This window comes from Gossypium raimondii, chromosome 5 (genome assembly GCF_025698545.1).
Source record: "Gossypium raimondii isolate GPD5lz chromosome 5, ASM2569854v1, whole genome shotgun sequence".
NCBI lineage: Eukaryota > Viridiplantae > Streptophyta > Magnoliopsida > Malvales > Malvaceae > Gossypium > Gossypium raimondii.
The window spans coordinates 45,252,362-45,267,670 of NC_068569.1; the positions used below are offsets into that span (position 1 = coordinate 45,252,362).

At 31.3% G+C, this 15,309-nt stretch overlaps 1 non-coding gene across 1 annotated transcript; it reads right to left on the reverse strand.

Annotated features, from left to right (window-relative positions):
* Positions 1 to 12,548: 12,548 nt before the first annotated feature.
* Positions 12,549 to 12,655, reverse strand: LOC128041473 (small nucleolar RNA R71). The gene has a single exon (XR_008196493.1). It is a non-coding gene; the product is annotated as a small nucleolar RNA R71 (small nucleolar RNA).
* Between the last annotated feature and the right edge of the window lie 2,654 nt (positions 12,656 to 15,309).

Sequence of the window (15,309 nt, forward strand, 5' to 3'; positions counted from 1 at the left end):
ACCATAACGAGCAGAGTTTAGGTTTTAATTTTTTAATAAAAAATAATTAAAAAAAAAACACTTTCAATGTTTCAATTTTCTCATCGACCAATATCTAAGTTAATTACAGGGTTTTCCAACAAGTTTAGAATCTAGAATAGAGATACTTTTGGCATTATCGGTACTCTTAAGCGGAAGATTTTATCAAGGCTTAGGGGCATCTAAAATGTGCTTGATCAGTATCGATTCGAGAAATTCATTGCCTATAATGATCCGGTTTTAACTGAAGTCGGAAAAAGTAATTTCATAATTCAATTCCGTAAATCGTGTTATGAAAATATGAATAGATTTACTTATATGTTTAAGTTGAAAATATATTAGTGGTTGATCAAGTAATTAAATCAAGAAAATTAATAATTATATTACGTAGATTAAATTGTAAAAGTACAATCATTGTTAAATTTTAATTTCGAAAATATTTTAAGACTTAATAAGTAATTAAACTAAGGAAATTAAGGTAATTTAACTATTATTAAAGTATATTAGTGGGATGATATGATTATATTCATCCATCTTAATTAACTTGTTTTATTATAGCTAACTTTATATTATTAAACAATTAATGGTGATTAATTAAGCATAATTAAGCTGTTAATTTTGGTATAAATAGCAAATGTTAGTGGATTCGAGAATATATCATCATTCTCCTTCTTGTTGCCATCCAAAGCTTGAAAAAGAAAGATTCTTTTCTCTCTTTTATTTTTATTTTTATTTTTGCATTTCGGTCCAAAATTTAGTAAGGTAAATTGAATCTTTTCTTCATAATTTTATAGAATTTTGGTTATTTGAGCTTAGTTTATCGTACCTAAGTTTTAGATTATCAAATTGTTAAGTGTATGTTCTTACCATTAATGGGTTTTGTGAAATCAAGTTTAATAATATTAGAATTGTTGATTAATAAGCTTGGGTTATGTTAGGACTAAGTTAAAAAGTAGTGAAAAGTGTAGGATTTGGTTAGAAATTGTACTAAGCTATATAGTTTATTTATGACATTAGGGACTAAATTGAAATAAATTGAAAGTTGTTGAGAAATTGTGCTATAGATTAAAAGTACAAGTTCCCTAATAAAAGAATATGAAAGTAGATTTTGATTCAATACTAAATATCGAAAAATATGAGCATTTTGGATATAGGGATTAAAATGAATAAAATGCAAACTATGTTGACTTGATGTGTTTTTCATATGGTTGTGTGAAAACTAATATCGTTTCTATAATCAAATTATCCTACATAGGTAAATACAACATCGGGCTATCTCGAGATAAAGAAAAGGTAAAGTTCGTAGACGAGTAGCCTATATCGGTTTGTGCTTTCATTATTTAAATTCAATTACATATATGGATTGTTGCAATTAGCTTGCTTAAGGTAATGAACTTACTTGCCTTATGAATAGGTAACTATGAAATAGTTGGTAACTTGTGAAAATGTGATAATAGTGCATATGATGAAATGAAATGTTATGAAATTGATTTGAGCATGATGTGAATTTGTTATGTATTAAACTATGGTATGTGAACATATATATATATATATATATATATATATGTTAGAAACATTGGATATCCTATTAATGGTCTCGGATAGAGTCGGGTATAGATGGCATGTCATAGGATTAGTGTATGAGATTTTTACTATATATATATATATATATATGTTAGAAACATTGGATACCTTATTAAGGGTCTCGAATAGAGTTGGGCATAGATGGCATTTCATAGGATTAGTGTACGAGATTTTTACTTCAGTTTATACCAATGAGGTGTAAAGAGCATATTATACTTTGGACGTACTGATGAAGTGCTAGACACATTTATATCTATACTTCGGTTTAACCAATGAGGCGTAGAGCGAATATTATACTTCGGATGTGCCGATGAGGCACTGAGTGTCGAATATATTGGTGTGATGGTTGGATGATCCATGTATCCGTCTTGAGTCCATATCCGGTTAATAGGGATTATGCAACATGTACTCTACTTATTCACATTGATTATTGAATGTTAATGGTGAATTGTATATTTGTATATTAATTTTAAAGTAACTAAAGATGACATGTGAAAGACTATGTGATTCAGTTAATACGAGCCTTAGGGGCCGATACAGTAATAAAACAAATTAGTATATTCAAGAATGTAATGAGAAAGTGAAATGGTTCTTGTAATATACTATGATATTCATGTAAATGATATATAATATTAAAGAGATTAAATGTTAGAATATGACATGTTAAATAGCTTAAAGCATGATATTAAGTTCAAGAGATAAGAAATGCAATTGTGATTTTCGATTTCATAGTATGTGTATTTGGTATTTTGTTTATATGTGATTAATGCTTTAAATCATGTTAGCACCACTGAGTCCTATTTCTCAGTGTACGATTTTGCTTATTTCCATGTGTAGGTATCGTTAGTCTCGAAGACTCGGGGTGTTTATATGTGATTAATGCTTTAAATCATGTTAGCACCACTGAGTCCTATTTCTCAGTGTACGATTTTGCTTATTTCCATGTGTAGGTATCGTTAGTCTCGAAGACTCGGGGTGTGCGATGTTGGATATGGTGCCTTAAGTGTAGTATATTTGTTTGTAAACTTATAATTTTTCAAACAGATTGATTAATAAAACAAAACCATTGATTACATGAATATACTTTGTATAATTGTCTTCATGTGGTTTTTGCATGCAAAGCAAAATAGAAGCAAATGTTGCTCACTGGTTGTCTAATGTTTAAAATAATACTAATATTACGTGGTCGGATTATAATATGGAAAGGCAACTTATATTTTAGACGAACCTAAATATGTCCTTAGTATAATCGAAAATGAGCAAGCCGATTGAAAGACTAATATGTTGTCTATCAAGTCCAATTAGGGAGATGTTTTATCTTGGACATCGGAGCAGATGACTCCCACAAGATAGAGACATAGATATGACTGACTAAATTGACAGTACATCAGACTAGATCCAAGAAGAATAGATCCTGAATTCGTTTATGGATTTATTCACTAGTGATGTTCATAGTGTGGCATACCTAAATCCTGAGTGGATGATGAACTATGTATGTGTGACTCGTATATTTTGATGTAAGTAAAAACCCAAGTTCAAATAGATAAGGAATTGAAAGTTGGTGTATTGGTTATACGACTTCTGTATATAACGTCATTCACAATAGTGAAATCCATAGCCCGAGACATGGGTAAATGATATCCTCTAATTGGCATTACATGGTTGATGAAAAGTAAGTGTGGCCACAAGTCGTTAGTCATTATGATGAACTACTTGATTACTATTTGATAGTAATTGACTTTTTATGAAGGAAGATGTAATGGTTACAATGAGATAAAATGTAACACCCGATTTCCAATTAACTTAGAAACCTAAATTAATTGGAGAATTAAATTGAAAGAGACCACAAGTTGGCAACCTCTATTGAAAGAAACAGGAAAGCTGGAAACTGAATTGGACATGGTTGAGAACCAAAACTGATTCAGTTAGAAAGGAACCGATCGATTCCTTAGTGAGAGACATCATGATTAGTAATGGATGGTTCTCCTAAGGTTGGTAATAGTACGGGAAGGGCTATAAATAGTTGGGAAATGACTTCCTAGGGATGATTTCCTTCCCGAATCTGTTTCATTTTCTTTTGTTCTTCATCTTCTTTAATAGCTTGAAGAAGAAATAGCCATGGAAGGTTATGCATGGAGTAGACTTCATGAGGATGGAGATGGAAAAGTAGGGAAACCAGTAAGCTGGTAAGATTCTTAACACTTATGTGTGCGTAAGAATAGGTATGGTTACGAACCTTCAAAACCATTTTAGGGGTTCTGCATACTTATGAAAGCTTAAGCTTTTAAGATGAAGTACAAGTTTAACCAGTAGAATTTTGGTTGTAATGCTTAGCTTCCAGGAGAATGGAAGCTCTAACATTCAAGAAGGCTAATATAACACCCCTAACCCGTCTCCGTCACCAGATTAGGGTTACGGAGCGTTACGTTACAATCGAAAACATTTAAACATTCAGTACTTTAATCATATCTTAAACCATTCATAACCATGCATATTGTCCCTAAATCGAGTCCTTGATGCCCTAAAAACAACTTAGAAGCAATTCGAGACCAATTTGAATCAACTTGGAAAGACTAGGAAAAAGTCACAAAAATTTGGAAACAAGGGTCACACGGCCGTGTGGCTAGGCCGTATGCCTCACGTAGTTGAGACACATGCCCGTGTCTCAGGACATGTAACCTTCGAACTAGGGACACACGGCCGTGTCACATGCTTGTGTGCCAGCCTTGTAACTCACTAACTTGCACCTTAAAGAAATCATTAGATGACACACGACCATGTCGCCGGGTCGTGTGCCTCACACAGCTGAGTCACACACCCGTGTCTCAGGCTGTACGGACCCAAATCTACCTAAAATCAAGTCATTTCCAAGACCATTTCATGCATAACTATATAAACCATTTGTGCACATAATTAAGGGGTTCAAACACCATTCAAACTTGCATAAACATACCATTTCAAGCATCCTAATTTACCTAACCAATATGCTATTCAAAGTCACCACAAACATACCAAAACATAACATGCCAACATAAGTCAACATTACCTTATTTCAAGCATCATAATCTAACTCAATTCCTTACCAAAGCATACCTCAAATTATCCATTCTCAACCATTACAATACTACTAAAAGACCATACTTTTCAATAACTAAAAGTGGTTAAGATGACTTTACTTAACAAGCATTATAAGTTCATCATATAACGTAAACTTCAAAGATACAAGCATAAAAAAAATAACCATTAATACTACCATGAGCCATCAATACAATAGGCCTATACATGATAATATTGGCATTTCCATATATGAAAACCTAGCTCATAAATGAACTTAACCATGTCTCAAGTAATCATTTTCAAGTCATTATCAACATGTCAAGATAACCTTAAAAACAAGCACATCAAAGTAACCAAAATCACATAACTTAGTAAGGCATCAAAATGTACCAAACCAACCTAGCTTTCCAAAGCTTATACATGCCCAAAACACTATTAGCACATACATCATAATACCATCACAAAGTACCTTATACATGCCATTATAAACCTTAGCCAAATTACTCAACAACTACTGAATCATCCACTAGATAGTCTGATAGATCTCCGACAAACTTCCAACCGATCGAGCTTCCGATAATTTGTAAAATAAGGAAAATAACTACGTAAACAATGAATGCTTAGTAAGCTCGTATAAATTTAAAACATAACCTACCATTTCAATAATGAAATTTATAGAACAAGTACAAATCGTTACCAATGTCGTAAGCTTAGTAAAAGCCTATACAACACCATCAAACTCACAAGTTAGCATACTTGTTCATGTTACATATGAGATCAACCATGTACAAACATAACATTTAATTCATCATCGCTACCATAAGAGCATGATTCATTCCATTTGCATACTTACCATTTCCAATACCATAAGTTTAGTACAAGCCTATTCAAGTATCATCAAATTCACATGTTAATAGGTCCATCAACAACAAATATAAATTCATTTACACCATAAGTAGAATTTCATAAGATACATTACATAAGCTTTAAACCCTTTCATATAGTCATGAACCTTTCTATTAAGTCACTTACCATTCCATTCCCTTTTCTTACCCGTTGCACCATCTAGAATTACATCGGATACTCGAGAAAGCTCACATGAAGTGTGCCTTTACATATAACCGTAAACTTTCCTTTACATCATTGCTCACACGAGCTGTGAAATAGGCCTGCTCACACGGCTGTGGGTCAGAATGTAGGCTACACGATGCTGCTCATATGAGCTGTGGAAATTCACAATGAATGCAGGACCTCATCCATCGGTAAGACATTCAAGACTAGCACCCGAAACATTAAATCCCTAATGACATGTCATTTGTATCCTAAGAATTCTTAAGGTTCAACTGGGACTCAATATCCGTCAATTCACCATAGCTTTAATACATTTATATTTTGAGTCATTATCATCAATTAACATAATATATTGTAACACCCCTATACCTGGTTCGATCCAAGGAACCTAATATAGGAATATTACATTTGATGCCAAAGTGATTTTGGCTAATCACTAATATATTTGAACATTTAAAAAAAAATTAAGTTTTCATAAATTATATTTTTGTCACTACTACTTAGAACACACTTGATCTTCCTAAGCACATGTCTTTCTATTCAAAATTTTGAAACATACCTTGTTCGCACTTGGAGATGTGATGAGATGGATGCTCACAACCTCAATTACAACTCTTCAAAATTACTATACCTAATCTGCGCACTGAAAACAAAACCGTACGCTGAGTAAAACTCAATGGTATTTTTATAATCTGAATATTTAAAGACATGATAATATAATAAGCACAATTAAATTATAAGGACATATTAATGTCTAGTATCATGACTATCATTTTTTTATTAAACGATATCCTATCTGCACAATTGCTATATAAACGGTTATTCACATATCAAACCATATTTATTCGCACAATAAAATTAGTCATGCAATACTCAATTCATGAATACATCATTATATACCATACTCAATTTTCATCACTTGCTATATAATAGCTTTCCATAATTTGTTCACATATCATTTAAGCAATGACACTATCCATTCCATATTCAATTCATGAGTATTTAACTCATGTATTCCATGTATTTGCAATATATTCCACATTCTATTTTCAATTCACTATATCAATTTTCATTTCTCATACCATGCCATTTAAATATCAATTATAAAACTTTATTATATGTTTACCCCTATTAACACGACTCGAACTCGGACGGATACACGGATCCAACCAAAACACACTAGTTTGGCACCCAGTGCCTCATCGGATAATTCGAAGTAATAATTTGACAACTAGTGTCTCATCCGCTAAACCGAAGTAAATTGACACCCAATGCCTCATCGAATTAATCCGAAGTAATAAATTCACACCCAGTGTCTCATCGACTCAAAGTCGAAGAAATCACTGAACTCTTCCAATCCTATGGCATGCCATCTATATTCGACTCAACCCGATACAGTTAATAGGGTTCCAATTCACTTTTCAAATACAACCAATATTCATTTCAATTCAAATAATCAATATATTCAATATATATATACCGATTCAATCAATATAAATTTAATAAATTCATCACATATTAAATCAATCCATTTCAATTGCAAAACACAATAATTCTCACCTCAACACTTACCATATACATTAAATTAAAAATATAACAATCAATAACTAGTTTCGGATTATAGAAATACAAACCGAAAATTTCGAGCTATTCGACGTTGACTTTATCTTTTCCCTTTTTAGTTGATGATTTTGGTACGACGTTAGCTACTGAATTAAAACAATTAAAATTCATCAATACAACACAATTCAATTTCATATTTAATATTTCAATTTTTACTCAAATATTTCCCAAATTTCAATTTAGTCCCTAAACCGAGACTAACTTTTATTCTTCACATTTAGTTCTTTATTTTCATGCAAATTCCACTTTAGATTAAATTCAACTCCTATTTCACATAAATCCCTAAATTTTAAAAATTTCACAATTTAGTCCCTATTACTCAAAACTTATAATTTATTCCATAATTTAATCCCTTTCTCAATTCTAACTTAAAAATCTATCAATTTAATCCCTAATACTCAAATTATTCAACATAGACAACATCTAAAAATCCAATAATTTCTAAAATTTCAGCATAGGTTAAGTAGTATTTAATACTAGGATTTTAAAAACATAAAAATTACAAGAAAAGGGACTAAATTGACAAACCAAATGAGCTTTGAACCCTTGAAACCCTAACTTTTCTCCTTCTTTCTTTCTTTTCCCCCTGTTTCGTTCTATTCTCAGTTTCTTTTTCAATTCCTTTTTCTTTTCTTTTATTTGTTTTGTTTTAATTATAATAATATAATAATATATATTTAATTAATTAATAAGCAATGCATATTTTATTATTAAATACATATGTTTATGATTATTACACATGTATTTACCAACATCATCCACTTGTCAATTTATGACTTAATTGCTTATTTAGTCCATTCACTTTTCCTCTAATCTATAATTCAACTTTCTCCCTATATGAAATCTAGTCCTTACACCTAATTACTCTTAGTTTAAACAAATTCACCTAATCAAAACCTAATTAACCACACAACTAACTTCGTAAATATTTTTAATAAATATTTACGAATCCATTTTACGAAAATGGAGACCCGAAAGTACACTTTCCAATACTCGTGACTATCGGGTCATTACATATACATTCAATTTAAACAGCATTTAAGTGATTATAGTTCATATGAACTTACCTGACCAAATTGCAGGAATGACTAATTACAGGGGCTATTTGATAATTTTCTCTTCTCCTCGATTTTCCACTCATTCTTGATCTATATAAATAATTCCATTCAATTCACTAATTCTAACAAAAAATAAATTCATTTTATACAATTAAGTCCTTTTTAACATTTTACAAAATTGCCCTCAATATTTTAGTTTTATTCAATTTAGTATCTAAGCCCAAAACATGCAAATTAACCATTTTTATTCAATTTCATGTTTAGCCGAATTTTTTAGAACCCTATTGCAGCCCATATTTACTGTTAATTTATAGCAAGTCCTTATAATTTTACTAATTTCACATTTTAGTCCTTAAACATTAAAATTACCAAAAGTTACTTAACAAAATACTTATATTTAACAACCAAGCTGATTAATCTATCCTAAAATTTCAAGAACACTTCAATTTCATGCATGGCACATTCCATAACATTTGAAAATTTAACAAATTGACCCCCGGGTTAGCTAGATTAAGCTACAATGATCTCAAAAACATAAAAATCATTAAAAACGAAATCAAATTCACATACCATGCAATGCTTTGAAGTTGGCCGAAACTTGAAACAAATAAAAATGTTTTTCTTCTCTTCAATTTTGGTGGAAGAAAGAACTAAAAAAGACGATAAAAAATTTTATTTTATTTTATTTAAGTTTAATTGGTCATTTACCATTTTAACCTTTAAAACTATCATAATTTCATTTTAACCATAACCAAATACACCCACTATCACCTTAAATGGCATATTTAACATTCAAGTCCATTTAATTTCATTTCCATAGCCATTTAACCCCTTTAACTAATAGAACTCAACTTTTATACTTTTTACGATTTAGTCCTTTTCACATAATTAACCAATTAAACATCAAAATTTCTTAACGAAACTTTAATACAACCTTATTAACACTCCATAAATATTTAATAAAATATTTATGAATTGGTTTGTAGAAACGAGGTCCTGATACCTCATTTTCTAAAACCACTTAACTTTAAGGTTATACCACTTGAACCTAATTATTCATTCAAATAGCATAAATTGCCAATTCAAAATTTATTTTAATACTATAATTGACTCATAAATATTAAATAATAATATTTACGGGCTCGCTTATTTATTTGTGGCCCTGAAACCACTATTTTTGATACCATAACAAATAGGCTGTTACAGCTAAGCTATAGAGACGATGAAACTTTAGGAGAATTTTTAAAACTCTAACCATGGATGTTATGATCTATGTTGTCTGTGTATGCCATGTTTTATAAACATGAATTATGATTATATGTGCATGCATTGCATGATAACTATGGGAAAAACCTCTATGGGATAAATGAAGTTAGGAAGGGGAAATGATGAGTGAACTTGTTAGTTACCGCCACGGGCGAAACTCCGGGCCTTGCGGAGGGAGCACTACAATGTTTGAGCATCAAGGTTAGTTGGTGAAAAAAAGTACTAGAAGGAGGATTCGGGAAATAAGAACCATAGAAAGGCATTTACCGTTATGGTGGTATCAACTGGTCCTTCAGGGCGATACTGTGACAACGGTATATGGTATAAGACCATAGATGAAAATGCTATGACAGTTTAGTATGAGGTACGTAGCGTAATACCATGAATGAAAGATGTCATGACAGTATGGTACAAGGTACAAGGTATACGGTGTAAAATCATAGTTGAAATATTGTCATACCCTAAAATTAGCTGATCCGAATTAAAGGCACATGGACGTGAAGTTTTTTGTTTTGGCGCACTCTGGTAGTTAGTTTGCCAAATTGTAAACTTCTGGCGAATTAATGTTTTCACGAATTAAGCATTCTTCTATGGATGTAAACCAAAATTTAGTACTTGACATGTTCTTCAATAGAAGAAAGAATTCGATAAAAAAATAGTAAGCCTTGTGTAGGCTACCGCCAAAGGTATAGTACACCTAGTTTGCTCAAGCACTGTGAAGAGCAGGTTTTGGTAACTAGATTTGGTTATAAACGAACTGAACTGACTGGTCAAATATCATATGGACAAAACTCTCATTTATGTTTCTTTTGGATTCTGTAGGTTATTAGGAAGGGCACATTCTGAAATTTCTTGACACTTGTCAAATTCCACTAAATGGAACTGGATTATATATACGTGTGATGAGGGTTTGTGAGAAGAGTTTATTTTTCCTTCAAGACGATTCTTTAATTTTTTTTCTTTTTCTTAAATATTAGATATTATTTGATGTTTGCTCTTCTTATGTAAACTTGAAGATAAGGATTCTTGGAATAAACAGAGTGTGTTCCATCTCCTAATAAGTATGGTAGCTCTGCATTTTAAGAGTAAAGATGCTATGGAGTATATAGACTATAAGTTATGAATAAGAAGCCCTACATGGGGATTATTTGTAGATGAAATGTTATCAATCTAACGGTAAATGGGTTTTACTGGTGAATTCATGTTCTTTAAGCAATTGTTGCTGCTGGTTCGAACTAGATGTCTCAGTTTGGAGCTGGTAGCTACAGTAGGTGAGTCCTTAATATTTACTCTTATAATTCTTTCTAGATAAATCTTTTGTGATCAATGTTCTAGTATCAGTGAATGAGTACTTGAATGACTATTGAAAATATGTGTAAGATCTTGATATAGTTTCCTCGTGAAACTTGAAGTATGTTGATAAATTATTTAATTCTGGATTTCATTGCCCAACCCTTGAGCTAATTATCTTCGGGTTGGATTTATTTGGGTGAATATTGAATTAACTGTAAAGCCCATGATATGCTTGTGATTAAATTTATTATTTCATTCGATTCTTGTTTATTTGGAATGCATGCAAGCTCTAGGCATAGTGATTGCATGTTATGAAGTTAGATGGATTTGAATCAGAAAGGATTAAATACATCAGATTATTAATCGATTGATACAGGTGAGTACTCGAAAGAATATTCGCAGCACTCTAGACATAAAAGATGCAATCTGTACAGGTATAGAACATTAGCTGGGTTATCATTTGTGAGTCTTGTAGATATACACAGACTTCGAATAATAATTAGAGTTTAACTCTCGATAGAAGTAGATTGCAGTAGTAAATATCTGGGCAGTAGTTTAGTTATAACTTTGTCATGGCATTATTATGTTATGAAAATATTCCCTGAGTAATTCCAACCTTTATCATTCAACAACAGAAATACTCTCTACTTGTTCCATGTGATTTGCCATGACATTTAGATTGTTTGGTCATTTTTCAGTTATAATTGATACTATTAATTCATTCATTAATTCCATTCACCAATTTATACTTTATTCCTTTTGCACAATTTCATTATTTAAATCTTCAGTAATACTTACCAATTCAAATAAACTTTCGATCCCTGTGGAGACAATACTCACCCATCATTATATTACTTGAATCGACATGTACACTTGCACATTTGCATTTTTTACATGCAACAAGTTTTTGGTGCATTTCCGGGGATCGGCAACATTTGTGAAAATTGGTTTGTTATTAACTATTTAATTTCTTTTAAGTTTAGTTTAATTAGTTGTTTTGATTTTTCTTTCTCAAGTCTATGCTAGTGCATGCATAGAAATATTCTAGAGAATACTGAGTACTGTTTTGATCCAGAGATTGAGAGAACCTTAAGGTGAAGAAGAAAAGAGTTGCGAGAAATGGAAAGAATCAGAAACGATCAGGTTAGAGAGGAGCCACTACATCAGGAAAGAATGGATGTTGATATTCCTCGAATCATAGATGACAAAGATAGACCCATTAGAGAACATGTCGTTTCGATCTTAGATGATTTAAATCCAGGAATTGTCAAGACACATATTCAGGCTCATCATTTTGAATTAAAGCCAACCATGTTTCAAATGCTGTAAATAGTAGGGCAATTTAATGGATTGCCTACTGAGGATCTAAGGTTGCATTTACCACTCTTTTTGGAAGTTTACGATTAATTCAGATAGCAAGGTGTTCCTGAGGATGCCCTGCGACTAAAGTTATTCCCTTACTCATTGCGTGATAATGCTAGAGCATGGTTAAATGCATTACCATTAAGTATAGTGGTATCATGGAATGAGTTGTGTCAGAGGTTTCTGCTAAGATATAATCCTTCTAACTTGAATGCTAAGTTGAGGAACGATATTACATCGTTTAGATAATCAAAGGATGGAATATTATATGAAGCATGGGAGCGGTTTAATGAGCTACTGAGAAAATGCCCGATGAATGGTTTCTAGCATTGGACACAGATAGAAATGTTCTACAATAGATTGAATGCTTATACAAGAATGGTTGTCGATGCCTCTGCCAATGGGACTTTACTTGATAAATCTTACAATGAGGCTTATGAAATTTTGGAAAGAATAGCAAATAACGATTATCAATACCCTACTACTAGAGTTGAAACTAGCAGAAGAGTTACAGGAGCAATGAAGCTTGATGCAATTACATCTCTAACAGCTCAGGTATCATCTTTAACAAATATGATTAAAATACTGAAAAGACCATTTGCATTGCATGAAATAAAAGCAGCAGAGTTAGCCTATGTTTACTGTGGAGAAGATCATGTCTTTGATGAATGCCCCTCAAATCCAGCCTCTGTTTATTACATGGGGAATTTTATTCGCAACAAACAACCCATACTCTAACACATACAATCTGGGGTGGAAACGACATATTAATTTCAGTTGGAGTAACCTAGGGGAAATACCAGTAGTGCCATTCGACAGAATGCTGTGAGTGTACCACTTGGGTACAATCAACCGTTGCCACAATAAAATTCCAGCAAAATTCAGCTTCAATTTCTTCATCTATGGAAGTTGTATTTAAAGAGTATATGGCCAAGAATGATGCTATCATTAAGAGCCAGACTGCTTCTTTAAGAGCTTTGAAAAACTAAGTTGGGAAAATTTCCATTGTATTGAATTCCAGACAGCAAGTGTAACACCCCTTACCCGTATTTGACGCCGGAATAGGGCATGAGGCATTACTAGAACACATACACTTGTAAACGTATTTAACCGAGTTATAAAATTTCATCTAAATTAAAACTTTCAAAATTTTTTTAACATGCTTTATAATTCTTTACAATATATCCTTAAAATATTATATTCATAATAAATAGGGCCTACGAGATCCGATACATACCCATGCAATTCAATGCTTCATTTCCATTTCATTCAGTTCACAATTTCTCATGCTCACAATTCAAATCATATCACTAGCAATATTCATTTAATTACCATGTATTTCAATTAAAACACAATAATTAATAATAATTAGATTTGAATTACAGTAATACAAACTTACTAGGCTAAATTGCAGAAATACCATGATACAGGGGCATTTTGGAAATTTTCCATTTCCCTCGACTTTCCATGCGATCTTGATCTAAATTAATAATTTCATTCAATTTATTAATTTAGACAATAAAACTATTCAATTCTTGAAATTTCGTCATTTTTTCCATTTTTACAAAATTACCCTAACAATTTTACTTTTATTCAATTTAGTCCCTGAACCTAAAACATGTAAATTAGCTATTTTAAAATAAACTCATATTATCAAAATATTCACATATATTTTTCCTACTCCTCCACTCTATTCCACATCCTTAATGTACTTAACACTCTTAGAAATAACATTTTCTAAAGTTTCATTATTCACCTTTAAGTATATTCAAAGCTGTCTATCCGAGTTAGTATCACTAAATTATCTTTATCTGGAGATACAGAACTCCAAATTATGTACTGTTAATTTTCCCTAAAACTAGACTCATATATATTTTTACCATAAAATTTTCAGAATTTTTAGTTTAGCCAATTGGTACAGTTTATTCTTTAAAATTTCTCCTGTTTCACTGCCTGCCGTTTCTAACCTCTCTTCACTAAAAATCAAATATCTCTTAGTACAAAATTCTGATAGTAGTGTCATTTATTTCTCTTGAAACTAGACTAATTAATGAATTTAATAATATAAATTAAAAATTACAATTATTTTTGTAAAATTTATAATGATTTATCAAAGTTAGAACAGGGGATTCCAAAATCAATCCGACCCTGCCTCACTAAAATTCAAACATCTCAAAATATATAACTCTTTTACTTGATCTGTTTCTTTTATGTAAAAATAGACTCATTAAAATTTCATGTCATATCTTATTCACTCTTTAATTCAATTTCCAAAATTTATGGTGATTTTTCAAATGTAACCTACTGCAGCTGTCCAAAACTATTTTAGTGCAAGATGTTGATAATCAAATTTCTAAGACCCTCCTTTCCTTTCTCTACAATATTTTCTATCAATTCCTCTTGTTTCCCTTCACTAACATATCAATAACATAGAACCTTATATAATAAATCCCTACATTAACGTCAATTCCCTACTTTTTCAATAATATCAAACTTAAAAATATATTGAAATCTTAACGTTCTTACCTTGCTCTATTGATTTCAATCTTTAACTTGATTTTCTCTCTCCTCCAGCCTTTATTTCTTGAATCTAACTTGATATTATAGCTCCCAATAGTATCCTTATCAATTTTCTCTCTTGGTGGCTATGGAAATTCTTTTGATTTCTAGATGAAAATGGTAAATTTTTGGTGGAAGGACCAAATTGTAAAGAAATCAAAATTTTCTTTCTTTCTCTCTTTTTCTCACGTTCGTGCATGGAAAAATGGTGGGTTGCATGCTTCTTCATCTTCCTTTTCTTATGTATATACTAAATAAAATAATAAAATATCATTTAAAATTCAAATTAAAATACTAATAAACTAATATTTATTTATTTAATATAAAATATCTCCAACATCATCATTATCTTCTAGATTTCTCTCTCTTCTAATTGACCATTTTGCCCTTTATGATCTTTTAAAATTCCATCCTTGAG